General features: G+C 36.8%; 2 non-coding genes and 1 pseudogene across 2 annotated transcripts; all 3 read right to left on the bottom strand.

The window, feature by feature from the left end:
* The window catches only part of LOC130028585 (eukaryotic initiation factor 4A-I-like), an 85,511-nt pseudogene that overhangs the window by 9,524 nt on the left and 49,165 nt on the right, over positions 1-26,822 (bottom strand).
* LOC130029654 (U6 spliceosomal RNA) lies at positions 6,849-6,955 on the bottom strand. Its single transcript, XR_008793387.1, has one exon. It is a non-coding gene; the product is annotated as a U6 spliceosomal RNA (small nuclear RNA).
* Positions 22,181-22,341, bottom strand: LOC130029501 (U1 spliceosomal RNA). The gene has a single exon (XR_008793365.1). It is a non-coding gene; the product is annotated as a U1 spliceosomal RNA (small nuclear RNA).

Raw genomic sequence — 26,822 nt, 5'->3', positions numbered from 1 at the left:
TTGTTCACTCGAGTCATCCTGAATAGGATTGGCAGAACACTAGATGAAGGACAACCATGCGAGCAAGCCGGGTTCCGCAAAGGATTCAGCACCATCGACCATATCCACACAATAACCAAGCTCATTGAGGTTTCTCGGGAGTTCAAGATGCCGCTCTGCTTAACGTTCATTGATTTAAAGAAGGCCTTTGATTCTGTTGAGACGGAAGCGGTCATTGAAGCCCTAGCCAATCAGGGCATTCAAGCCCAATACATCAGGATCCTCCGTGAGCTGTATTGTGGATTCACTACCAGGATCTCACCATTCTACAAAGAAGTGATCGTTGATGTCAAGAGAGGGGTGCAGCAGGGTGATACCATTTCACCAAAACTCTTCAGTGCCACCCTCGAGAACATCATGCGACGACTGGAATGGGAAGGAATGGGAGTGAAGATAGATGGTCGGCAATTACACCACCTCCGCTTTGCTGATGACATTGTTTTAATAACACCAAACATCAGCCAAGCGGCACAAATGCTGGCCGACTTTGACCGTGAGTGTGGAAAGGTAGGACTACAGCTGAATCTTACGAAGACAATGTTTATGAGAAACAGCCTTGTTCCTGATGCTCCATTCACTCTCAATGGAACCACCATCTCCGAATGCAACAGCTATGTGTACCTAGGTCGAGAGGTCAACATGACAAATGACCTGGCACCCGAGCTGCGCAGGAGGAAGAGAGCGGCTTGGAACGCTTTCAAGAACGTCGAAGAAATAGCTAAGAGGACGAAGAACCTCCGGCTCCGGGCACATCTCTTTGATTCCACTGTTCTTCCTGCATTAACATATGCCTCAGAGACCTGGGCCCTACACGCCATTCAGATCTCCCAAGGAAGAATAGAAAGAGCTATGCTTGGAATATCACGTTTCACTCAATTGAGAGAAAGAATCCGGAGTTCTGACATCCGTCGACGATCAAGGATCAGGGACGCTGTCTCATTTGCCAAGGTGTCGAAAATCAGATGGGCTGGTCACGTAATGAGATTTAAAGACGACCGTTGGACTAGAGCTGTTACTGATTGGATTCCACGGGATGTCAAGAGACCGCGTGGCCGCCCACCTACCAGATGGTCAGACTTCTTCCTGAAGATCATGAACGATCGGTTTGAGGCCCTTCATGTTCCCGGAGCGAACAGATGCCATTGGGCTACACTAGCACGCGACAGGGACAAATGGAGACGTTACTGGCGCCCGCTCGAGCAAATCGACGACTAACGGGAAGTTAAGTGATTAAGTGATTAAGTGATTTCAATGTAAATATTCTAGTAAGGACTGTAAAGTGTGATATACACAGTGTGTTGCAGAAAATTCTGTGGCATGCTGGGGAGGTGGTTCTAAGAAGACCGGAGTATGACTGAGATGACACCTAAAACAAGAATATGTGTCACTGAGCAAACCTAAAGGAATTCTTATAACACACCCTTAGAATATTTTTACTTGGGGCTGGAGCGATAGCACAGCGGGTAGGACATTTGCAGACAACATGGCCGACCGAGGTTCGATTCCCAGCATTACATATGGTCCCCCGGGCACCGCCAGGAGTGATTCCTGAGTGCATGAGCCAGGAGTGACCCCTGAACATCGCTGGATGTGACCCAAAAAGCAAAAAAAAAAAAGATTATTTTTACTTAACACAAATTTATGCTTTAGCCAGGTAATATAATAAGCAGTGACAGTTTTACTTATATTTGCAAGCTTTCCCCAACAAACAGACACAAATTACTCATGGAAAAGGATGGAACATTCCCATCTAGCATATCTTTATGTCCAGCAAGTGAAATATGTGCTAAATGTTTGGCATAATACACCAGTGAGCATTTAAAACTACTCCAACAATAACAAATAGAGTTTTGAATTTTGAAAATCAGAAAAATGATCAAATAGATGTTATTTTTAGAGAGGGGGTTGGGGGTCATACTCAGCTTTCTCAGGGCTTACTTACTCTCGGCTCTGTGCTCAGGGATCATTCTTGGTGGTGCTTAGGGGCCCATATGTGGTGCTGGGGATTGAACCAGGGTTGGCAACGTGCTCAAAGAGTACGTTAACCCACAACTATCAATCTCATCCAGGCATAGATGACATTTTAAAGATGTTTAAAAAACTGGACTTTGTAGAGTTTTTAATACACCATTATTGGTAGGGAATCTTTGTACTACCAATACTTATGACTCAGCATGTTTGTATCAATAACTCCTGGAATATTCTTTGCTCAACATTATCCCCTACTTTTAGCACCCAGTTTAAATGTACTCTCTCCTCTGAGGCTTAGTCTAACTATATACCCAGTATCAACTAGCATCACTGCACCATGTTTTTTCATCTATCATTTTAAATTTGCCACAATTATGGTACTATATGAAATTATTTGTTTGCTTTTATACAATCTCTGGATGTAAATTATTTGATGATGAAGACCATTGTCATTGCCATATTTCTCATAACCTAGAGAGAACTCAGCCCATAGCATTTGGCAATTGCAAGCTGAAGAAATAAGTGTGTGAGCAAATTTTGAAATCACTGTGCATATCAGTAGAATTAATCATTCCTCACTACTAGTTCCAGAAGCATAGGTTCTAATAATTTACCAAATTTTCTTGATTTCTTCCACCCTCACATTTCGAACAACTCTTTCACATTAAAGAAATATTAAAATTACTAAAATGCGACTCTGATCTGGTAAGAATAATAAAATATCCTTTTCTTCTATGTGCAACAATGGAAATTTTTCATCCAGGAATTAAAAACTCCCTGGAATCCAACTCCACTTTAGTGATTTAACTTCATATCCTAACACTCCAATATACTTTTCTCAGTCAACCTTCTTTCTTGAGGATGATCGCAACCTTCATGCTCTTTCTTACTTTGTACTTTTACAAACTTTGTGTTCTTTATATTAAAAAATTATATTTACATTCACTTATCAAAATCTAATAATTCACAAACCATCTCTAATTTTTCTTTCTCTTTAGTAGATATTGCTTTTATAATATTTTAGAATGACTGTATTTTGTTTTCATAGAAAATTTATAAACATCTCAAGAAAAATCAATCTTTAATCTTTAACAAGGGGTGTTGCAACATTGTATGACTGAAACCCAATCATGAGCAACTTTGTAACTGTTTGTAACTCATGGTGATTCAATTTAAAAAATTGGTACTTATAAAGAAAACTTTATCTTGTGGCTGGAGCCATAGCACAGTGTGTGGTAGGGCATTTTTGCCTTGCACGCCGCCAGCCCGGCCGATCCGGGTTAGATTTTTCCACTTCTCTCAGAGAGCCTGGCAAGCTACTGAGAGTATCTCGCCCACACAGCAAAGCCTTGCAAGCTACCCATGACGTTTTCAATATGACAAACACAGTAACAAGTCTCACAACAGAGATGGTCTGGGCCTGCTCGAGCAAACAGATGAACAATGGGAAGACAGTGCTACAGTGCTACAGTATTCTGCAAAAAATCTACACAAGTAGGCTTACTTCTTAGATATTTATCACTACTCTTAAATTTAACTAGACCATCTTAAATTTAATTATAGCCTCATTAATTACTAATTTTCATTTGTTATGATTAGAACCTGAGATTCTTAGGGCCAGGTATCTCATAAACACTGCTCAGAGGCCTAGGTCCTTTTGCAGTAATTTTTAGCTAACCAGGCCAGAGATTTAGTTCTAGGGTCTGAGACAGACAGGAGCCTCCAGTGCTGCATCAGTGATGTTTGGCAACCATGCCACACCCAGCTGTGCTCAGGGACATTATATGGTAGTCAGGATTGAATGGGTCAGCTGCATGCAAGACACGTGCCTTAATTCCTATACTTATTCGCCGAGTACACATCTGACAAGGAGTTGATATCAAGGATATATAAAGTACTGGTTGATTTTTCTTTTATATTGATATATATCGCTGGAGCGGTAGCACAGCAGGTAAGGCATATGCTTTGCACTTGCTTGCGGCCAACATGGATGACCCAGGTTCGATTCCTTCACCCTTCTCAGAGAGCCCAGAAGCTACCAAGAGTGTCTCGCCTGCGCAGCAAAGCCTGGAAAACTCCTTGTGAAGTACTCAATATGTCAAAAACGGTAACAACAAGTCTCACAATTTGTTGTGAGACGTTACTGGTGGCCCCTCAAGCAAATCTATGAACAACAGGAGGATAGTGCTACAGTGCTATTGATATATATTTATTCACCTCATTTATAGCTACATATAGAAAGTTAAAAATAATTTGTAGCCCCCAAGTTAAAATACCAAAGAAATATTCCTTTGCAAAGTTTTACATTTGATCACAAGTGTATCTGTTTACCATGTATGGCTTAATTCTTTCTTTGATCTTTGCCCACGGCATGCTCTACTTCATTTTCTTTTACCAGAAGGAAACTGGTTGGTTATCCTTTAAGTTACCTGACAGCTATGCTACATCATGTTACCTTGTGCCACAACATGCTTCATCCTTTTTTCCTTCTGCTTTTTAATCAGGAAGATGTCTCCTCATATGTCACAGTTATTTGACAATTTTATGATAATCTAGCCACTGCACACATACTGCATAGTTGAGTTATACCAAGTACCACTGCAGTGATTGTACACTGACTTCATACTTTAAGCCCATGATGTGACCTCTATTGTAAGAATTGTACACAAATCATAATTCCACTGAATGTATTTCAATAGAAAAGTTTGATCCCTCTCTTCACACATTATGGAGAATAATCCCTTCCTCATACATCATTAGTTTAATCTTTTTAATCTCTATAATAATAATTTGATTCTTCTATGAGATCTTTATATTATTAGCAAAAATTTAAACATCAAACTCTGTTTAGTACTATATATATATGTCTTATTTTTATATGATTTAGGATTGCTTTTCTCATAAATATTTTATTCCTTTGTATTTTTGTTTTGTTTTCTCAAAGTTTACTACTGACTCAGCTCTCAGGTATCACTCCTCGGGGGAATTGGGGGACTATATAAGGTGCCAGGGACTGAATCTGTTTGGGTCACGTACAAGGCAATCACTCTATCTACAATACTATCTCTCCATATTATCACTGTACTATCTCCTTCATATTTTAAAATGAAATCTTATCAAATATCCTAAGTCTAGGCACTAACTAAATTTCATTTCCTGTGTATGATTGAATATACTTAGCACCATCTAATTATGGTAGGATATGCTATATCTATATGCTTGCTTTCATTCATGTAGTGACAGAATGACTGAATATTTGTTACATTTTTTGGTACGGCTTCTGTACCTTATAGTATTTCTCTAAATAATTAAACTGCCCCCCTTGTGAGCTCATATTTATTCTTTATACCAGTCTTTAAATATATTGAGAACTTTTTAGCACTCTTTAATTATTATTGTATAGCAGAATTATTTAGCACTATTTAATTATTATTGTATAGCAGAATGCAGAATGCATTTTTTCACACCAATGGCTCAAGAAGGCTTTTGATTCTGGTATAATCTAAGAATTAGAATACAAGGACATAGATACATAAAATAAGCATCTACATAGTTGGGCAATTAATTGTTTTGAAAGAATTTAGCTAAGCTATTTAATTTTTTTCCCTAGGGACTAATATCACAAAATGTTGGCATATAGATTTGTTGGTCATGAATTAACTGAAGGAAGGTTATTTAAGCAGACTCCCACACTTTTTTTTAAGATTTTTATTAGTGAAACACCATGGGGTACAGTTGTATATTTACAAATTTTTGTGCTTGGGTTTCAGTTATAAAATGATAGAATACCCACCCCTCCACCAGTGCCCATTCTCCACCACCAAAGATTTCAGTATCCCTCCCACCCCCTGTACCCCCCATCCCACCAAACCTCTGTGGCAAGGCATTCCCCCTTGTTCTCTCTTTTCTTTTGGGTGCTGCAGTTTACAAAAGAGGCACTGAGTGGAAATCATGTTTGTTCTAAAGTCTTCTCTCAGCATGCATCTCCCATCCTGGGAGGATCTTCCCAACACCCTTTATCTGGTCCTCCCTTCTCTATCTGAACTGCCTTTTCCCCCAGCATGTGTGGCTGGCTTCCAAGCCATGGAATAAACCTCCTGGTACTTAAAACCTGGTACTCTGCTATTCTTGGGTGTTAGTCTCCCACTTTGTTACTTTATGTTCCCCAGATGAACGTGATCTTTCTATGTCTGTCTCTCTTTCTGACTCATTTTGTTTAGCATGACACTTTCCATGTAGTAACAGTTGCATATAAATTCCATGACTTAATCTTTTCTAACAGCTACATAGTACTCCATTGTGTAGATGTACCAAAGTTTCTTTAACCAGTTATCTGTTCTTGGGCACTCAGTTTTCTTTCCAGATTCTAGCTGGAATCTGTAAACAGTGGTGCAATGAACAAACAAGCACAGGCGTCACTTCGACTATACGCTTTTGCCTCTCTGGGATATATTCCCAGGAGTGGTATTGCTGTGTCAAATGGGAGCTCAATTTCTAATTTTTTGAGAATCGTCCATACTGTTTTGGAAAAGGGCTGAACCAGTTGGCATTCCCACCAGGAGTGAAGGAGGGTCCCTTTCTCACCATATCCACGCCAACATAGGTTGCTTTTGTTCTTTTGGATGTGGGCCAGTCTCTGCGGTGTGAAATGATATCTCATTGTTGTTTTGATCTGCATTTCCCTGATGATTAATAATGTAGAGCATTTTCTCATGTGCCTTTTAGCCATTCGGATCTCTACTTTGAGAAATTTTTTGTTCATTTCCTTGCCCCATTTTTTAATGGGGTTGGATGTTTTCTTCTTGTGGAGTTCAACCAGTACTTTGTATATCCTTGATAACAATATGGAATGCTTCATGAATTTGCATGTCATCCTTGCGCAGGGTCCATGCTAATCTTCTCTATATCGTTCCAATTTTAGTATATGTGCTGCCAAAGCAAGCACCCCAAACTTTTTAAAAGTACACTTCACCCTGATTTTACACAAAACACAGAAATAATATGATGACGCACTAGCCAATTTAAAAACAGAATGCAACCTTCTCATATTTAAAATTCTCCATCTTCATAGGGAAACTCCAACCTAAATATCATCTATAATTTTCAGACCTGTTTTAGTTCTTTTGTATTCCTTATTCTTAAGCCATATATTACCCAGCATAGTGTATAAAACACCATACTATACCATACTATCCTCCCGTTGTTCATCGATTTGCTCGAGCGGGCCCAGTAATGTCTCCATTGTGAGACTTGTTGTTACTGTGTTTGGCATATCGAATACATCATGGGTAGCTTGCCAGGCTCTGCCGAGCGGGCAAGATACTCTCGGTAGCTTGCCAGGCTCTCCGAGAGTGTCAATAATTAATACCCATGAATGTAGGACATTTATTTTGTAAATATGCTTTTTTTTTTTAGGGAAGTGTATTTTAAGTTGACACTTGATTCTCAGAGATCACTCCTGGAGTGCTCGGATACCAGGGATTGCACTGCAATTGGCAGCACTTTAGGGAACTGCCTTGATATTTTAATAGCAGTACCATATCTCCTGCAGGTGAGTATGTTCATCTGCTATGGCATTTGTAATGTTGTAGTATGTGTGCTTTAAGAGTTTCTTCAGATCATATATCTAGGCAAGAAATTTCATAGATCAGTCACACCCACAAACTGCCCTGGCACCATGTAATCTCATCAATGGCCAAGATTCAGAGAATATAAAATAAAGCTCCTGAAAGAGTGATGCAGAATCTCCTAACCCCATGCTAGGTTGTCTTCACCAGGGTACTTTGGAAGGGGCCAGTTTGAGTTTCCCTCCCTGCCCCAAGCAGAACCCCAGCAGCTGTAAACCTCCAGAATCCAGCTGCAGCTATGCTCAAGGCCACTCTTCACATGCTCAGTAGAGACTTATCCATTAAGGAACCGGCAGAGAAACCCAGGTATGTAGGACCAATGGCTGAGACCTCCAAGCCTACTGTATTGAGACTGGGTCTTCTCTACCCAGATCCCCAGTTTTCCAGTAGCTTGGAAGTCACACCCACAACCTGCCCCTGACGCCACACAATCTTATCAATGGCCAAGATCCAGAGGCTATAAAATAAAGTTCCCAGAAGAGAGCGATGCAGTATTTCCGGGAGCTTGCGGCCACATTCACAACCACGCAACCTCTTTCACTCTAGCCCACTGATGTACCTAAAGAAGCACATATTTGTTTGGTTTTAACATGCTTGCTTGTATTCTCTTATATATGGGCTTAAATGGCTCCAGAATGAAATACAACAAACTTCACACACTTCCTTCTTATTGTGGTGGGAAGATGTTCGCTGTTGGGGTGGGTGTTTGCATATTATCTGTAATGAACTTTAGGATAACACTGTCTTGTCCTTCCTCAGGTAGTTTAGGTTTATCAAGTCACACCCATCCCAGTGCTCTTGAGTAACTCCCACTCTTTTGTTTATTTGTATCTATGTCTCTATGATCTCCTCCCCAGCCAGTTAATCACCTTTTCTCCCTAATCAGATTCTGTTAGCTTGTAAGATCAGATCCTTCTAAGGACACTGAACTTGTATTGTAAGCAATGTCTTTTCTCTATGGACACTGGAAAACAGTTAATATTATGCTTTGTAACTTGGGAGTTGAGTAACTCTGAATAATTTTTACTCCTGGGTATCTGTTTTCTTGACTCAGTTGCCCTTAGTTCCTAGCACCCCAAAAGCAGGGACCCAACGAGGGACTGAATGGACACAGAGCAAGCTGTGAGCTACCCTGGCATCGAAATGGGCCAGACCAAAGTGCCACAATACTCAACAATAAGTTAAGAGCATGATCATGGACAAATGCTGTCATGATCCAAAAGTAAGTAACAATGAGACTAGGACCCTGCTAGGGCTAGAAAGACTAACCTGGCCTGAGGACTGTGGAATGTATAGTGAGATGTTTATATCTCTTACTGTGCTCACACAGAATGATATTGCTAGAAATATTAGAAGTAGATTTACTACAACTGTTTAAGCAGATTACTAGCTGAGGAAAGAACACACCCTTGTTAGAATCCCACCCTTGAGCAGATCTCCTAGTAATCTGGAGTAATCTCTCTAGATGAGATTTTATCCTTGAGTTAATCTCCTGGAGGAGTGGTCTTACCTCTCTTTGTTGATTTGTTGAAGTTCAATCCCCTTTGTGTCATCACCCTACATGATTGCTATATAAACTAAGAATGTAAGCTCTGAGAGAGTAGAGTCAGAAGTGAGAGAGCTCAGGCTCCTGAGATCCAGAGTCAAAGCCAGAAGGAGAAAGGGTTCCAGATTGGGGCCCAGGAGAGAAGGAGGCAGAGGAGAGACAGGAGTGAAGAGGACTGGAATAAACTACAATTGGAGCGACAGCACAGCGGTAGGGCATTTGCCTTGCACGCAGCCAACATGGCCAACCCGAGTTCGATTCCTCTGCCCCTCTCGGAGAGCCCGGCAAGCTACCAAGAGTATCTCGCCCACACGGCAGAGCCTGGCAAGCTCCCTGTGATGTATTTGATATGCCAGACACAGTAATAACAAAAGTCTCCAATGGAGACGCTACTGGGCCCACTCGAGCAAATTGATGATCAACAGGAGGGCCTTTACCTTACCTTTCGTATCAACCAGCCTGGCCCTCATTTCTTCCTTTGTCTGCCCTTGGCCAATAGCCATCCTGATCCAGGCCACACAGAGGCTCAAAAACACCGAAACTGGGCGGTGAGATACAGCTGTCCAGAGAGCTCGTGAACACACAACCTTCAGCATGCTAAGATTTTACAATGAACTATTGTGAACTACTCTATGAAAATATAATGTATAAAAATTTCAACAAAAAAATTTCATAGATCGTGTTCATTTTCTTAATCAGTATATAATCAGCATTCTTTCCATGGAGGACATGCCACATAAATTCCCATCTGAAATATAGTTTGTACTTATCTATTTTTAACTATTATTCTTCCATAGGAATAATTTTGCATAAAATTACATGTAATTAAAATTTATATTCCCCCATAATGAGAAAAATCAATCTTATGTTTTGAGCAGGTTATTTTTATTTATTGTACACTCTGCCCATATTTTCATTATGTTTTGTTTTATGCCATTGTATTTGTGAGCTTTTTGTTTGTTTGGGAGCCATACTCAGCAATGCTCAGGATTTACTCTTGGCTCTGTGCTCAGGGATCACTCTTGACATATCTTTGGAACCATTTGTAATGCCAGGAATTGAACCTATGGACAGAGTCAGTTGAGTGTCAAGTAAGCAACCTATGAACTATACTATACCTCTTTTCCAATGACAGACATTTTTAATTGAAATGAAAAATAAATTAACTGTCTTTTTAAGTATTACTTTTTTGTGTGTAATAAAAATATTTCCTAAGAAGAGTTATTTTAGTATTCTCTGTTTTGTAACTCATACTTATATTTTTATGTTTTGAAGTGTTTATTTTCTTGTTTGTTTTACACCCAGTGGTGCTCAGGAATTACTTTTAGCTTTGTGCTCTGGAATTATTCCTGGCAGGGCATGGGATTCATATGGGGTGCAGAGGTTAGAGCGAAGGCTGGGTATGTGCAAGGCAAGGGCTTTACCTAATATACTATAACACTAGTCATAATACTTATATTTTAATGCACATAAAAAATCTCTGTGTCTATAATGTTTGTATGTGCATAGTGCAAATAGTGCATAGGCATATTTTCTATATGATTAGCCAATACAAATTTTTAATTTTCTTTTAGGGTCAACCCGGTAATGCACAGGGGTTACTCCTGGCTCATGAACTCAGGAATTACTCCTAGCGGTGCTCAGGGGACCATATGAGATGCTGGGAATTGAACCCGGGTTGGCTGCATGCAAGGCGAACACCCTACCTGCTGTGCTATTGCTCCAGCCCCAGCCAATGCAACTTTTTACTGAATAGATCATCCTTCTTATTCTGTTTTGTATCTGCTGTCTTAAATCAAGTTTTTATTCATGGTTTTGGCCTATTTACTGTTGGTATCTTATAGTAATATATAATAAAACAAAATATATTGGTAGTAGGAAACACTGGCAGAGTCTCCTGTCCCCGCACCTGGCTGTCCTTGCTGAGCCACTTGGAGGGGAGCGGGTTGAATTTCCCTCCCCGCCCCGACCAGGGCTCCGGCAACTGAAGACCTCCAGAACCAGCCACCACCATGCTGAGACCACTCTCCTCACACATGAAGGTACCGGCAGAGGAACAAAGGCATGTGGGTCCCGGGACTGAGATCTCCAAACCTGCTTGGATCGGGGCTGAGCATCCTCCACCCAGATCCTCCAAATTCCAGTAGGCGGGGTCACACCCACCAACTGGCCCCCTGGGGCTGTGTAATCCCATCAATGGTCAAGACCCAGAGACTATAAAACCCAGCTCCTGGAATGACATCTTATTATCTCATTCTTACTTTGGACAACCTGGCAAACTACCGAATGTAACCTGCCCACACAGCAGAGTCTGGCAAACTCCCCGTGGCGTAGCCAATATGCCAAATACCAGTAACAATGATGGGTCTCATTCTCCTAACTCTGAAAGAGCCTTGAATATGGCACTTTTCTAAAAATCTCAGGGCTAGGACGAAGGAGACGTTACTGGGGCCTGCTCGAGGTAATTGACGAATAACAGGAAACACTGATCATGTTTTATCTTTTTTGGAATGAGCTTTCTAGTTTTGGTCATATGTTCTTCCAATCATTCTCCATATTTATAAAAAATAGCTTGACGAGCTTATGAGAAGCCCACAGAGAACTGATTAGTACTGTGCTAAGAGAATTGTCATCACTGAGATTTTGAATTCGGCTATGCATTAATGAGATATAGCCCTGGTAAAATGCACATTTTGTACCTACAGGGTCTGAAGCTCAGAGTTTTGAAACACATGCAAAAATAATTTTAAAAGTATATTTATAAAAATTTATGAAAATGTAATGTATCAACTTTATTAGTCATATACCCAACAATCATGCTAAATGATTATGTTCTAATGTTCCTTTTGGAATTTTAAATCAATATTACTGTATAGATTTTTATAACTTCTCTTCATTTATAATCATTATGGGCTGGACCGATATCACAGGCGGTAGGGTATTTGCACTGCATGTGGCTAACCCGGTTTCGATTCCTCCACCCCTCTCAGAGAGCCTAGAAAGCTACTGAGAATATCCTGCCTGCACAGCAGAGCCCGGCAAGCTCTCCATGACGTATCTGATATGCCAAAAAACAGTAACAAGTCTCACAATGGAGACGTTACTGGTGCCCACTGGAGCAAATTAATGAACAATGGGAAGACAGTGCTACAGTGCTACAGTACTACAGTGCATAAACATTATTTTCCTTTCCTAATATACTTTTACTTATGTGCTTATGAGAACTTTTTGATCCATGAAAACTAAAGTGTCATCAATTGATTCAATTGTCCTACTGTTTACTGATAAGTCGTACATTTTTCAATGATAATTTTAAGTAAGTCTTGTCACATCAAGGCATTTATAATCTTTCAGCTTGTTAAAATTTTGTTACTTTATCAATAATATTTTGCATAATTATATTGAATTCCATCAAATTATTTTGTTCAGGGTATTTATATTATCAGATTTACATCATTGTAAACAATTACATAGGTAGATTTTCTTCATTAAATCAATTTTTTGGAAGGTCAGATACACCCAGTCAGGCTTTACTCCTCCCTCCGTGCTCAAAGATCACTCCTGGCAAGCTCAGGGAGCCATATGGGATGGCAGGGGTCAAATCTGGGTCTTCTGTGTGCAAGGCAAATACTTGATCCATTTTACCATATTTCTAATCCCTACTAAGAGAAATTTTATGATTTTGCTTTTTAAAAATTCTATTTTAGACACCAGGATTTACAAAATTGTTACTGGAAGGGTTCATATATACAACATTCAAGAACCACATCCACTGCCATAGTGCCTACTTCCCACCACCATTGCCCCATCACCCCCTTCACCATCCCCCAATATGTAATCTTCCTGCTACAGAATCTTAGTTTTTACTTGCTTTGGACTTTAGTTAGTCCATTATTATTACTATTATTATTATTATTTTAATATCCCAAATATGGATGAGATCATCTGTGCCTGTCCCTCTTCTTCTGACTAATTTCACTTGGTATGATTCTCTCTAGATCCATCCACATACCAGAAAATTGTGTCATTTCATCTTTTCCTAAAGTTACATTCTATTGTGTGTATGTTGTGTTTCTTTATCTAGTCAATTTTTCTTGGACACATAGATTATTTTCAAGTCTTAGATATTGCAATAGTGTTGCATGTGTGGTGGGGTACGAGATTATCCCAAAAGTCTCTAACACAGTTCGCCAAAATAAAGAGAACCTGCAAGAGTTGTTGACCCCCAGAGCAAGGGTCTCAGTGCTATGAACAGCCTGAAAACAAGTTTAGATAAAGTTTTAAACATTCCTTATTATATTAAGCTTCACTGCATCAATTAACTTAATTTTTTATTGACTTATTCAACTTGTATTTTTAAAAATATATATGTTTTATCTTGAATAACCACAAGATACATAGTTTCAAAGTTGTTCATAATTGGGCTTCAGTCATACACTATTCTATACCCATCCCTTCACCAATGAACATTTTCTACCACCAATGTCCCCAGTTTCCTCTCACCAGCCCTACCTAAGCCTGACTCTATAGCAGATACTTTGGTTACCCTCCTCCCTACCCACTCTTTTGCTTTCTCTCTTTCCTTTTGGAAATATTGTTTGCAATAGAGGCACTAAAAGGGTATCATGTATATCCCTTTAACTGGTCCAGCCTTTGGAAAACAATATGGACGTTCCTCAAATAAACTAGAAACTGAGCTTGCATATGGCACAGCAATACTAATTCTTGGAATATACCCTTGTGGCCCCAAAACACATGGCAGAAAATCCATCTGCACTTCCAGTTTCACTGTAGCACTATTTAAAATAGCCAAAATTGAAAGAACAACCGTAGTGCCTGAGAACAGATGACTTAATAAATTATGTTACATCTGCAGAATGGAATACTACACTGCCACCAGAAAAAATAAAGTCATGAAATTTGCTTATAAATTGTTGGATATAAAGAGTATCATGATGAATGAAATGAGTCAGAAGTAGAGGAACAGAAATAGACTGACTGCACTTATTTGTGGGATACAGAAAAATACAGTATGAGATGAGGGCCAAGAAGTCAAATATTAATAGCTAACATAAATATATATCTGTTGATACATTGCTCTCAGACTTAAAAATATTTTTATGTTATTCAATTATTTTTGCATGATTTTATAAAATAGATTTACTTCCATATGTTTGTTTTATAAGAAATATATCTATTTGATCTAAACTTTATTATTTGTATCTTTGGCTGGCTAAGCTTTCAAGGTTATACACCTCATCAGAAACACTTAAAGCTCTTTTCCCTGCTCATATGGGTATTGACTATTCTGGATGCCTTTTAGAAAAATATTTGTAAACAATTCAGATACAGTATATGTATTTATAGTAGATCTAAGGCTACTGATAAATCTGATTAATTTTCCTTACTGATAAAAAATATCAGGGGCTGAGAGAATAGAGGGAAGAGTAAATATCCTTCTGCTGTGCTTGATCTTAGAGGAAAGGCTTTCAGTTTTTCTTCACTACACACACTCTCTAGTGGCTATGGGTTTGCTGTATTATAGCCTTTATATTAAGTTCTTCCAATCCTTGTTTTGTTGAAAGTCTTTTTTTTAATTATTATAAATTGATGTTGAATCTTGTCAAATATTTTCTATGCATGCATATAAATGACTGCATGTCTTTTTTAACTTTTATTGTGTTAATGTGTTGTATCTCATTAATTGATTTGCAAATATTAAGCCATTCTTGTATCCCAAGTAATAACTCTTTCTTGATTGTGGTGAATGATCTGTATAATGTGTTGCTGCTTTCAAATGTTAGGATTTTACTGAGGCTTTCTTTACCTATCTTCAGTAGGAATATTAGTTTGTAATTTTCTTTAAGTAATATCTCTATCTACTTTTGGTATCAAAGTAACATCGGTCTCAAAGAAAATGTTCAGGAAGATTCCTGTTTTTTTTTTTTTTCATTTTCAGGCAAAGCTTAAGAAGGATCTACTTTGAAGGTTTGATAGTACTCACTAGTAAGCCTACCTGGCCTTGACACTTTGTTCTTGGGGGGCAAATTGTTTATTCTCATAACTTTCCTTATAGAAATACAGCTAGCTGGTTTGTCTACTTCTTCCTGGCTTAGTTTCAAAAAGTTGTATAGCTCTAGAAATATATGCATTTCTTCTAGTTTCTATAATTTAGTTGCATAAAGCTGAGTTTGAAAATCTTCTTTATTTCTAGGATGTCTGTCATAACTATGCTTATTCTATTTCTGATCCAGTATTGTTTTTATTTTAATGAATCATTGTGAAATACAGTTACAGACTACACACTTTCATAATTGCATTTTAGTGAAACAATGTTAAAGTATCCAGCCCTCCACCAGTGCCCATTCTCCTCCACCAATGTTCCCAGTATCCCTCCCCTCATCCCTGATCCATTTTTTTTTTGTTTTGTTTTCTCTCTTATTTTCCTTAAGAGTCTAGACATGGATTTGTCAATTTTATTCTAGAGGAAAAAAATAAAATAAACAGCTCTTGAACCAGAAATATTGAATAGAGGTAAGTCATTTATCTTCCAAAAACTGAATGTTTCAATATCCACCACTGTAAGTGACCCCTGAGCACAGAGCCAAGTGTAAGCTCTGAGTACGGCTAGGTGTGTGCTCCAAACTAAAAACAAGTATAAAAGTTCTTGGTTTCACAATCATTTGTATTGCATTTTTATTTGCATTCTCTTAATCTACACCAAAATTGTTAGTATTTTTTTTATTCAACTGATTTTGAACTCCAGTAGTTTTATTTTCTAATTTCCTGAGATAACATCACTTATCTTTAAATGTTCTTGTTTCCTGTTGCCTCTATTGATATTAACTTCCCTGTTAGTTCAGTTTTTGCTGTCAGTTCCTTACGATCTGGTCATTCACATCTTCTTTCTTACTTGTATCCAGGAATATTTTTTCATCCTTTTCTTTCTTTTTTGACCCAGTGATTATTCAATAGTGCACTGTTTGGCTTCAAAGTCCTTGATTTGATCCTGACTTTTTCTTTTCTAATTATTTCTATATTTATTAATTGTATATTAAAGAATACTCAATATTATTTCTATTTCTTTGATATTTTGTAGATAATTTTGTTTCTTAGCATGTGGACTACACTAGAGAATGACCAATGTATACTGGATAAAAATGTGTACTCCATGCTTACAGTTGGAGAGCTCTATAAATGTCAATCAGGCTCAGTTATTCTATTCTATCTTTTAACACCTCCATTTTCTTGTTGATTTCTGTCTAGTTGAAATATTCAATGATGATAGGGTTATATTATTTATTATTATTAAAGTATTTATTAAAATCTATTATTATTTTGCAGAGGCCACAGTTTTCAAGAATCACATTCATATTCTGGCACCTCACATTTTAAGTTTTATTCTATATTAATGAGATAAATTCTGAGTTTGATCAAAATTTAATCACATAGAGATTAAAATGAAGCTGCTTATTTTAGAAAGCTTTGCCTGACCTTCATCTATACTCAAACAATACTTTGCTATGAAGGTAGTAATAATTCTCCAAAATCGAAGCAATTTGTTTGTTTGGAATTTAGCAATGTAGCTGATATATAGAAACTAAGTGATAGATATTTGTTGGATAAATAAAGACTAAAGCAAGAAGTTCCACCACTTATATTTTTGTTCTAGTTTCGGGAGCCAAGCTTATGGAGTTAAAGTTTATAATGCTGGTTTTGATTTTAATAGTCCAGGATATACATTGAGCAGAGAGATACAAAATAAAAATTCATATTCCAGGACTCTGAGTTGCCATAATAAAATCCTGAGGGGAGCCAGTTTCAAAGCTAATCTTAGAAAATTCAACAAAAGGGTTTTGATGTGTTTCAGCAGTGTTTAGCTTTGAGAATATATAGACCATTCAAGATTAGAGGAGAATGAGCAGAATCTTAAAGCTAATTTCCAGAAAAAACTATCTAGAGAACAATTTACTTGAATGGACTGAAGAGGACCTGTTTGCTGGGGCAATAGAGAGTGGGATCAGTTAGAGAGGACTGCTAAGGATGACAAGCCGACAAGTCTGGGTTTAATATGGTAGACACCAGGGTGCTCTTCTGTAAGTGTCCTTGAGTAGAAATGACATGATGAAATGGTGCTTGAGAAAAATTATTGGTGCAGCAGGGGGTCAATAGCTTAATACTATGAAGGGGAACATTTATACCTCACAAGTTCACCATAGCATTGCATGGCCATCTTAACAGGCCTCAGTGATTGCAAGACTATTTTTGAAAAGCCCTGTACTTTTGGTAACATATTTCATTCATACTCTTTGCCAAGAGATTTCTTGTCCCTTTCTTTTCTCTTATCTTTGTTCTTTAATAAATGCCCTGCCACTGGCAAAGATAAGAACCACAATCATTTGTTTTCTGTTGCCTGTGGCAGATTGATGAAAACAGTTGCATTTTAAGCTACTACTCTGATTTCCTTCAGGTGACTTCAACTGTGACAGGAGCATTAAACAGAGGAGTGAGGAAATAATTCTTACTTTGTGCTTTCTCACTTCAGAGCTTCTCCTCAGCAGGGAGAAAGCAAATCGTGTACATTTTTGGAAGCAATTTTGTGACTTATCTACCAGGGAGTGACCTACAATCTAGTAAAGTTTGCTTAAAGCCTCTAAATGGATTTTTAACTGCTACTGTGAACCCACAAAGAATTGTTCAAGGAATCACCTCTCAAAAGTCAATTTCTATTGAAAAAATCAACAACAACCAAAAATCCTCAAACCCAAGAAGCACGCTACCTCTCTAACCTTAAACTTCTTTGCAGTTTCAAAAATATACCAAATCTCAATTTAGTTTTAAGTATCAGTTGTATAAGTATACCGAATAAATAGAAGAAAATAACTCCATTTCACACCGGATAATATTTACGTCATTAACACCATCACAATTTTATAAAAGAAAACTCAAGGTGAATCAGCATCAGATAATCTTCCTCGCCTACCCAACTGAATCTTTCTAGAGAATCTAAACTGGAGTTGTTTTATGAAAAATGTCTAGCTTGATTTTCATGAAGTTATCAGATTACTATTAAAACTACATAGTTCTATTTTTGACAATTTAGGGCTTAGACATGATTTATTTGGCTGAAAATAGATGAATCAAACAAATAATACATTTTCACTAATGTATTTTAAGTAAGATGTTCTTGTGTTTTAAAATTTTAAGTTTACCACCTCTGAGATTATTCTAACCTATGTCATGCAGGTCCTTTTTTACAGTGAAAAAGTTGAAGAAAAATCACTGCTTTGAGAATGGAAACCTTTATTAATGTCACATTATAGGGTTGACTTTCTGGGTCTCTGAGGAATAGCAGCGCTATTTCATAGCTAGTAAGATGTTACCGGATTATGTGTCAGAGACTGTTGTTTCAGAGAGTGTGGTGTGGTACTCCTGGAAGGCAATGGATGAAGTTGGAAGCAGGCAGAACAGTAAAAAATCACCATGTAATCCACAATGAGATTGCTTTCCCACATTGTCAATGACAAATTTTATGACTGCCCAAGTGACTGGCTAAAGTGATGGATACATCAGGATTTAACTAGAGCAGATAGATTACATGTAAAAGGAAAATCTTTCTCTTAACACAGGGTTCTGACCTTAGTCCTAAAATCTGGCAAGGGGTTTTGGAAATAATACTAGGTAATCACTGTTTAGTGATCACATGCATTAGATAGTTTTCTAACTGTTTCAAATAGTTCACAGTTTAATTTTGGAAACCAATTAATAAGGTATATATTTTATTATTGTCAATTTTTATAGACCAAAAAACATGAATAAAAAAGCAATTAAGTTTCTTGCAGTAAGATCTCACAACTAGTAAAAAATGGAGTTAGAATGTAAAATTAATTATATAAGTACTATGTAAACTTTAAAAATTATTTTATATATGTGTTTATATATGTATAAAATATTTGAAAGAATAAAAATTATACAAAATACATGCAATACTTGTAATAAATATATACATGTATGAATATAATTTATTATACTGGCAAAATATCTTGACAGAATTATGATCTATTATTGGATAGAAAAATAAAACTGTGGAATGAATACTTAGCTAAGCATATTTCTCAGCAAAATATTGAAGATAAAATCTAGTTTCTCTTTGTTTCTCCTTGTTACTAATAGTGTAAATAAGAGAAAGGAGAAAATATTTAAAGGAAATTATTAAGAAAAAATGAACCAGAATTTGATGCTATTAGACATTCTCAGTATATCTAGATAGTATTATCTAAAACAGGGTCAAAGTACAGCAGTACAAACTGTTTCCTGGAGAATTTATGCACATAACCATTGGGTACAATCAATCACCTAAGCAGAAATAACTGACAGCTTGGAATAAACAGAACAAAGATAGAATCAAATGAGAAAGTTTACTGAATCTATGTGACTCTGTTGCAACATGAGGGGCACTAGAGCTACTTGATATAAACATTTGTTACCCTTCAAAGAAGTATAACTCCAAGGATGACTCAGATACCAACACAACTTCTGCAACCAACAGTGGCAAAGAGGAGGTAGGCCAGGGGTTCTAGTCTGTTTCTTCTAGTGAAAAAAGTGGGGATACCACAGAAGGTCACAGGGGTAAGGAATACACATCAAAATCTAACTGAAAAGTAAGTAGAATATATTCATAATAGTGATATAACTAAGAGGACATCTGGAAGGCCTATGTAAGAAAGATGTCCAGAAAGATGTCCAATGTATTGTTGTTAAATAATTTCAAATCAAAAGCACAATTAGATGACACTGTAGCTAATTAGAATTGTAGGAAATGAAAATAGAGTGACAGCACCTAAAGTAGGTGAGGATCTATATAAACTAGAAATTCATAAATATCTAGTGGAAATAAAATTTCCACAACCACTACTGGGAAGCTGTTTGGTAAATTTTATTTTTAAATCTAACACCTACCATACAATGCAGTCCTTCCACTCATAGTTACTACCTATGAGGGAGAAAAGGAGCATCAATTCCTATAAGAATTTATACATGAATGTTCATAGTATTTTTATTTACTAAAATCCAAAATTGGAAGCAACTAATATGTTTTTAAATAAATGAGCAGATCTATAAACTGCAACATAAACACTGTAGGGATTTATGCTTGACAACAAAACACGGAAAATTATACATATTATGACATGGATAAATTTCAGAATAAATAGGATGAGTGAAAGCTACCAGTGATACACATCTGGACATTTATATAAAATCATAGAAAATGCAAATGAGGGAAAGAACGCAAATTGATAGTTGTCTGTAGGTGAGTAGTGATGGATAGTATTTATACATGGGCAAGAGAATACACTTGATGATGTATTTATCTACAACTGTCTGTTGTGATGGTTCAGAACCCAGCCACAGTCATGCTCAAGGCCACTCTCCACAAGCTCAGATGAGGCTCACGCATGAAGCAATCGGCAGAGGAACCCAGGTATGTGGAAGCCAGGGCTGAGATCTCCAAGCCTTCTCAGATCAGAACTGGGCCTTCTCCACCCAGATCCCCCATTTTCCAGTAGCTAGGAAGTCACACCCACAAACCACCCCTGGTGCCATGTAATCTCATATATGGTCAAGATCAAGAGACTATAAAACAAAGCTCCCGACCTCTTATATTCTAGCCAATGATGTACCTAAAGCAGCACACATGTATTTGATTTTAACATAATTGCTTGTATTCTCTTATATACATCCCTCTCGGAGAGCCCAGCAAGCTACCTTGAGTATCCTGCCTGCACTGCAGAGCCTGGCAAGCTCCCTGTGGCATATTTGATATACCAAAAGCAGTAACAAGTCTCACAATTTGTTGTGAGACATTACTGGTGCCTGCTCGAGCAAGTTGATGAACAACAGAAGGACAGTGCTACAGGACTACCTAGAGTTAAAAAAATCAGCCTAGTTCTCTCAACAAGCAAAATGAAGATTCCTCAATAAAGTGAAAATATAGGGTCTGGCAGAAAGGACTTGGAGGCACACTTTGCAAGCAGATGCCCAGATACTGGGCACATACAGTCCCTTCAGGCATTGCCCAGGATGGACTCCTGAACTAAAAAGCCACAGAAGGGCCCCTGACACTGCCAACTATGGCTCATAAAATACATATGTAAATAAACAAAAGAAGTTCTATATGATCTAGCTGTCCCACTTCTTGATATTTTGCCCAAAGAGTACAAAAATACTAACACATCCCCATTTTCATTGCAACATTATATGCAACAGCCAAGACTTGGAAGCATCCAAATGCCTATCAACAGATGGTAGAATAAATAGGTTTTCAGAAATCCCATAATCAGTTCTCCACCCACCTCTACCAAATCCTTTGACTCCTATCCCACAGTAATATTTCTGGGTCTGATCGCACCTTCCACTCTGCCATATGTATCAGTGGTTTGATGTTTCAGGCCAGGGCTGGTTTTGCACCTGTATCTGAGAAAGGACATACTTAAAACTTGGACATATCTACTACATCTTAGGTTCCAGATGGGAAAAAAATCTCAGATGAGATCAAACTTTTCTCAGCTTCCTATGGACAGAATTATGCTCCAGTCGAATTGATCCATCTGCTTATAACTATCTTACTCCCTACCTTCCTGTTTTGACCATAATGCTGCTCCTCTCTACAATGATGCCCTTCTTTCTTACCTACAAATCCAAATCCTATTAAAATTGAGTTCTAAGTTTCCTGTCTACCAAATCTTCTCCAATAAGTCAACTGAATATATTATTCTTTCCCTGAACTGTGTAGTGATGTTTTATGGCACCTTTCCCATGGTGCTTCAGAGTTTATTGTATTTTAGCAATTTAAATAAAAATATTAATAATGTTCTATCAGTTACTTCATGATAGGAATTAGACCTCATTCTTGCATGTACTGAATGTTTCTGAGTAAATGAATGAGCATGATTTCCATTAGAAAATAAATTACACTTAAGTAACTTTTTTTTTTTTTTTGATGAGAAGGCAAACACAGCTCCCCACTACACAGATTATGCAGTTGAGTTTCCCGCATTTGGGAAAATCTAAGGGTCAGCACAACCAGAGTGCAAAGTATAAGTGTCCCCTGGGAAAACCACCTTCATAATAATGGTATCTTCCCTATTAGGTAAATATATTTACGAGACTTTTTGAAAGAGAAAATAATTATCTTCTAACATTGATTTATCTTGCATTTTGTTTCCCTCCCAAAGTATAATCATGCAAATACTTGCTGGTTAAAATGCTCTCATCAGCACTCCTTCAATTATCCAAACCCCATTAAAGTTTTAACAAAGGACAGGATATTTAAACTTGAATTTTTGATCTGTGAACTTTTGATCAACTAATAAAGAGAATAAGGTTAGCCATGTATTAAATTAGATATGACAGACACCTTCAAATGAATACTTTGATAGTCAGCATTTTGTTCCTTCCTTAGGTTTCTTTCATCTAGTATAAAATATTTTTAATGAAGAGTTATGTTTCACAAAAGAAACTACACCTACATTCTGCAGGCCAGATTTAGAAGTCTCTCTTCACTTTGTCTAATATACAGGCAGTGAAGAAAAATGCTGCTGTCTCATGACCTTTGAAAAGTTGGGCTGCCTTAGCTTTTTCACTAGAGGAATTGCTTTCAGGGAGAAAAAAAAAAGAAGGGCCGGCTGTAAATTTTGCATCTTGCTGGTTTAAATTTGTGAAAAACAGATTTCTAGAAGAATTTAGTATTCTTCCTTGTTCTCTCTTGTTCTGAGGACCTCTATCAAGCAGAAATGGAAAGAGAATACTTCTATACTTATATCTCACAACTACTGCATGTATTTTTGTTACTAAAGAATAAACTTCAGGATTCCACATTATTTTTATGAAACTAGCATTACATTATAAGTTTCAGGCATGCATTCTTCCATTACTGTGTATATGCTCCATTAAATTGCCCATGGAAGTTTCCAACAAATACTTTACAATATGGGTGTCCTCTTTGCCACATCTCTTTAGTCCCATCCTTTATGATAATAAGATAAATAAGATCAATTTATAGTCTGAAAGTTTACTTTTATTTCATTTTGCCCATCTTCTTTTATTCTGTACATATCACACAAAAAACTTAAATTATAAATTATATAGTGTTTACTTTTAACTTATTCACCAAGCATGATACTTTCTGGGGGGGGGGAGGGAGGGGGAGAGAGAGAGAGGGAGAGAGAGAGAGAGAGAGAGAGAGAGAGAGAGAGAATTTTATTTTATTGTACCTCTTATTTTATTTTCTATGTTACAACCAGCAGTGCTCAGGGCAGGGCTTGCATGCAGAGATCACTGGTGATGGGCTTAGGAGACAATATGGGCTGCCAGGAATCAAACCTAGGTTGGCTGCATGCAAAGAAACCACCCTACCTGCTGTATTTTCTCCCCATGCATCTCTTCTATATTCATTTATCTTTTTGGTGGCCACTTAGGTTATGCCTAAGTCTTGACTGTTGTATACAATACTGCAATGAATATGGAGGATTTATATCTCTTCTAGTTAGCATTTCTGCATTTTTGAATAAATACTTAAAAATAAAATATTTGAATTGTATGGGATTTTTATTTTCAATCATTTGAATAGTTAGCATAGTGTTTTCTAAAATGACTATAACAATTTACATTTCAACTGATAATTTATAAAGATTTCTTTCACTCTACCTCCTCTCCAACACTTGTTTATTATCTTTTGGATAACAGTCATTCTCACAATTGTGATCTCATTGTTTTGATTTGTATTTGCCTGATTATCAGAGATGATGAACATATTTTCATATGTCTATTTACTATCTTTTTTGTATTCTTTGGAGAACTGTCTATCAGATACTCTGCCCATTTTTTAAATAGTTGGGCTGTTATATATTTTTGAGTTTCATTAGTGCTTTTTATATTTACAGAGAATTTAAAATAAAGAAAATTTTCTCCTGTAAATTACATTGAGAAAATGAATACCACGTGCAAAAGAATAAAACTAGATCTATATCTAGCCCTACGTACAAAAAATCAATTCAAGATGAATTCACGCCTTGAAAGCCAGATCTAAGACCATGAAACATAAAGGAGAAAAAAATCCACAATCATATACTTCTTGACATCGACATTTGAGATTTGTTTAAAATTTAGACTACAGCAGGAATGAAAATAAAAGAAAGAAAACAAAAAATAAACAAATGAGGCTGCGTCAAACACAATATATTTTGAACAATAAAAGGATGAAATGCATTAAAATGAAAAGACATCACACTTATGGGGAGAAGACATCAGCACCAGGCACATTCCACATTTTTTTGGATCATGCATCCATAAGGTATTCTACAGGACAGAAAGTAATAACAATAAGAAAGGAGTTTTTTTTTTTATACAAGACATGCTCCTCAGACACATGAATATTTGACTCCATCCAGCAGGTCTGATCAACTGTTCGTAAAGAAACAGTATCTATCATCAAAAGGGAAATGATGCAAAGTTTTCCTCCAAATTGAATGAGATGTTCTGGGAAATAGTTCAGGAGACAAACTAAATAAGAATGAAGTCCTGCATTTGTTAGATTAAAAGAAAATTTCATCATCTTCATACATTTCTATTTTTCACTAGTATAGAGAGTGTAATCAAGTCACCTAAATAATTTATTATCAATAATTGTGACTCACTTAAAGTACACAGCCCTTTTTTTGTTAAACATTATTACTTTAAAATGTTTATTATCTTAAACATTTATAATTTAGAACTTAAGCACACTGGAATTGACCCTTTTGACTGAACACTCTTGACCCTGTCTCAACAAACACACACACACACACACACACACACACACACACACACACACACTGCCCTTTTTTGCTTTCTTTTCTAACATAAACCTCAATTTTGTATTCATCTTTACTCTCTCCCATTTTATCCATCTGACTGAAGGCTTTTGACTTCACATCTTAATTCTTATAGGTCTGATTGTAAAAGTAATTCCCAGAAAATTACCCAATATTGGACAATAACTCTAACCTCTCCTCAGAGGCTAGATGGAAACTTCAGAGATTTAGCTCTCTCTTTCATGGGAAAAAAATACTTACAGGTCCTCTTTTTACACTCATGATGTGATCATGAATGCATGTAACCAGATTGCTAGTGGCAGTTGTCTTATTACCATGAAAAATAATTCATGGTGAGTACAGAGGCAGAAAACATATGGCCCTTGATGACATTGCCACGTGAGTGAATCAACAATCCTTTCCCACTTCTAGGTTTTTGGTGATGTGAGTCAATATATTTCTTCATCATTTTAAAGTGCCCTGATATCAGTTTTCTATTCAGTGCAGCTAGAAAAATCTAGCTTCTATATTCTATAGAAAATAGATAGACTCATTTTCAATTATTTTAATGGTATTTACCGACAGTTTTAAAACTATTTGCAATTTAAGTCGGGATAAAGGAAAATATCCTCTTCTCTTGAAAAATGTGTACATAGAATAGTATCTGAAGAAAGGAAATAAATTACTTAATATTTTGTTTAGGAGAAAAATCCATAACAATTTTCCTGTATTCCTTAATTATTTACTCTCCGTACATATTTCTTAAAGTCAATTGCTTATGCTATCCTAACATTTGAGTCATGTAACATTAATTACAATGTAATCTCTATTAGATTTTTTTCTGACTTCTCCACAAAACAACCAAAATGTATGGCATCTAACTTCATTTTCAGTATAAATGCATCTATCTTATATCTTAGGTCATCATTTTTACTGATTATTCACAAATGTTATCTTACATAGACATGCTTTTGAATTCCAAAATTTCACATTTAGCTGTCTTCTATAAATTTCATTTATTATTTAGAAATTTTAATCTACTTTTTTCTCTAAAACCTAATCTTTCTTGGCCTATTTTCTTTATAGAGATTACTGCTGCTATCCATATAGTTTGTCGTTATTCTATAGTCCTTACAAATTGTAACCAATGATGACCAAGTACTATTGTTTGTAAACATCAATGCACCATTTCTCTTGTTTATCTTCTTTTATGGATTTTATTATTTGTGCTTAAGTCATACTTTCAACGTCATTTTTACTTGTCCATCAAAATATGCTTCAATTTTTTTTTTTTTTTTTTTTTTTTTTTTTTTTTTTTTTTCATGTCTATTTTTTTTTTTTTTCCCCTTTATTATATTTTATTTTTTTTAAAGTTGTAGATTTACAATTTTTTGTGCTTTGGTTTCAATTATACAATGATCAGATACCCATCCCTCCACCAGTGCCCATTTTCCACCACCATGGATAATATCCCTCCCACCCCCATCCCCCCATCCCCCCGTCTCTGTGGCAGGGCAATCCCCTGTGTTCTCTCTCTCCTTTTGGGTGTTGTGGTCTGCAAAAGAGGCATTGAGTGGCAAACATGTTCAGTCCATAGTCTACTTTCGACATGCATCTCCCCTCCTGGGAGGATCCTCCAAACATCCTTTATTTGGTGCTCCCTTCTCTATCTGAATAGCCCTTTCCTCTAGGATACCCGGCTGGCCTCTAAGTTATGGAGTAATCCTCCTGGTGCTGATCTCAGCTATTCTTGGGTATTAATCTCATACTTTGTTACTTTATATCCCC

The sequence above is a fragment of the Sorex fumeus genome, unplaced genomic scaffold (genome assembly GCF_029834395.1).
Source record: "Sorex fumeus unplaced genomic scaffold, SorFum_2.1 ptg000003l, whole genome shotgun sequence".
Classification (NCBI taxonomy): Eukaryota; Metazoa; Chordata; class Mammalia; order Eulipotyphla; family Soricidae; genus Sorex; species Sorex fumeus.
Note: the sequence above shows the minus strand (reverse complement) of the source record. Positions and strands in the feature narration are given on the sequence as shown.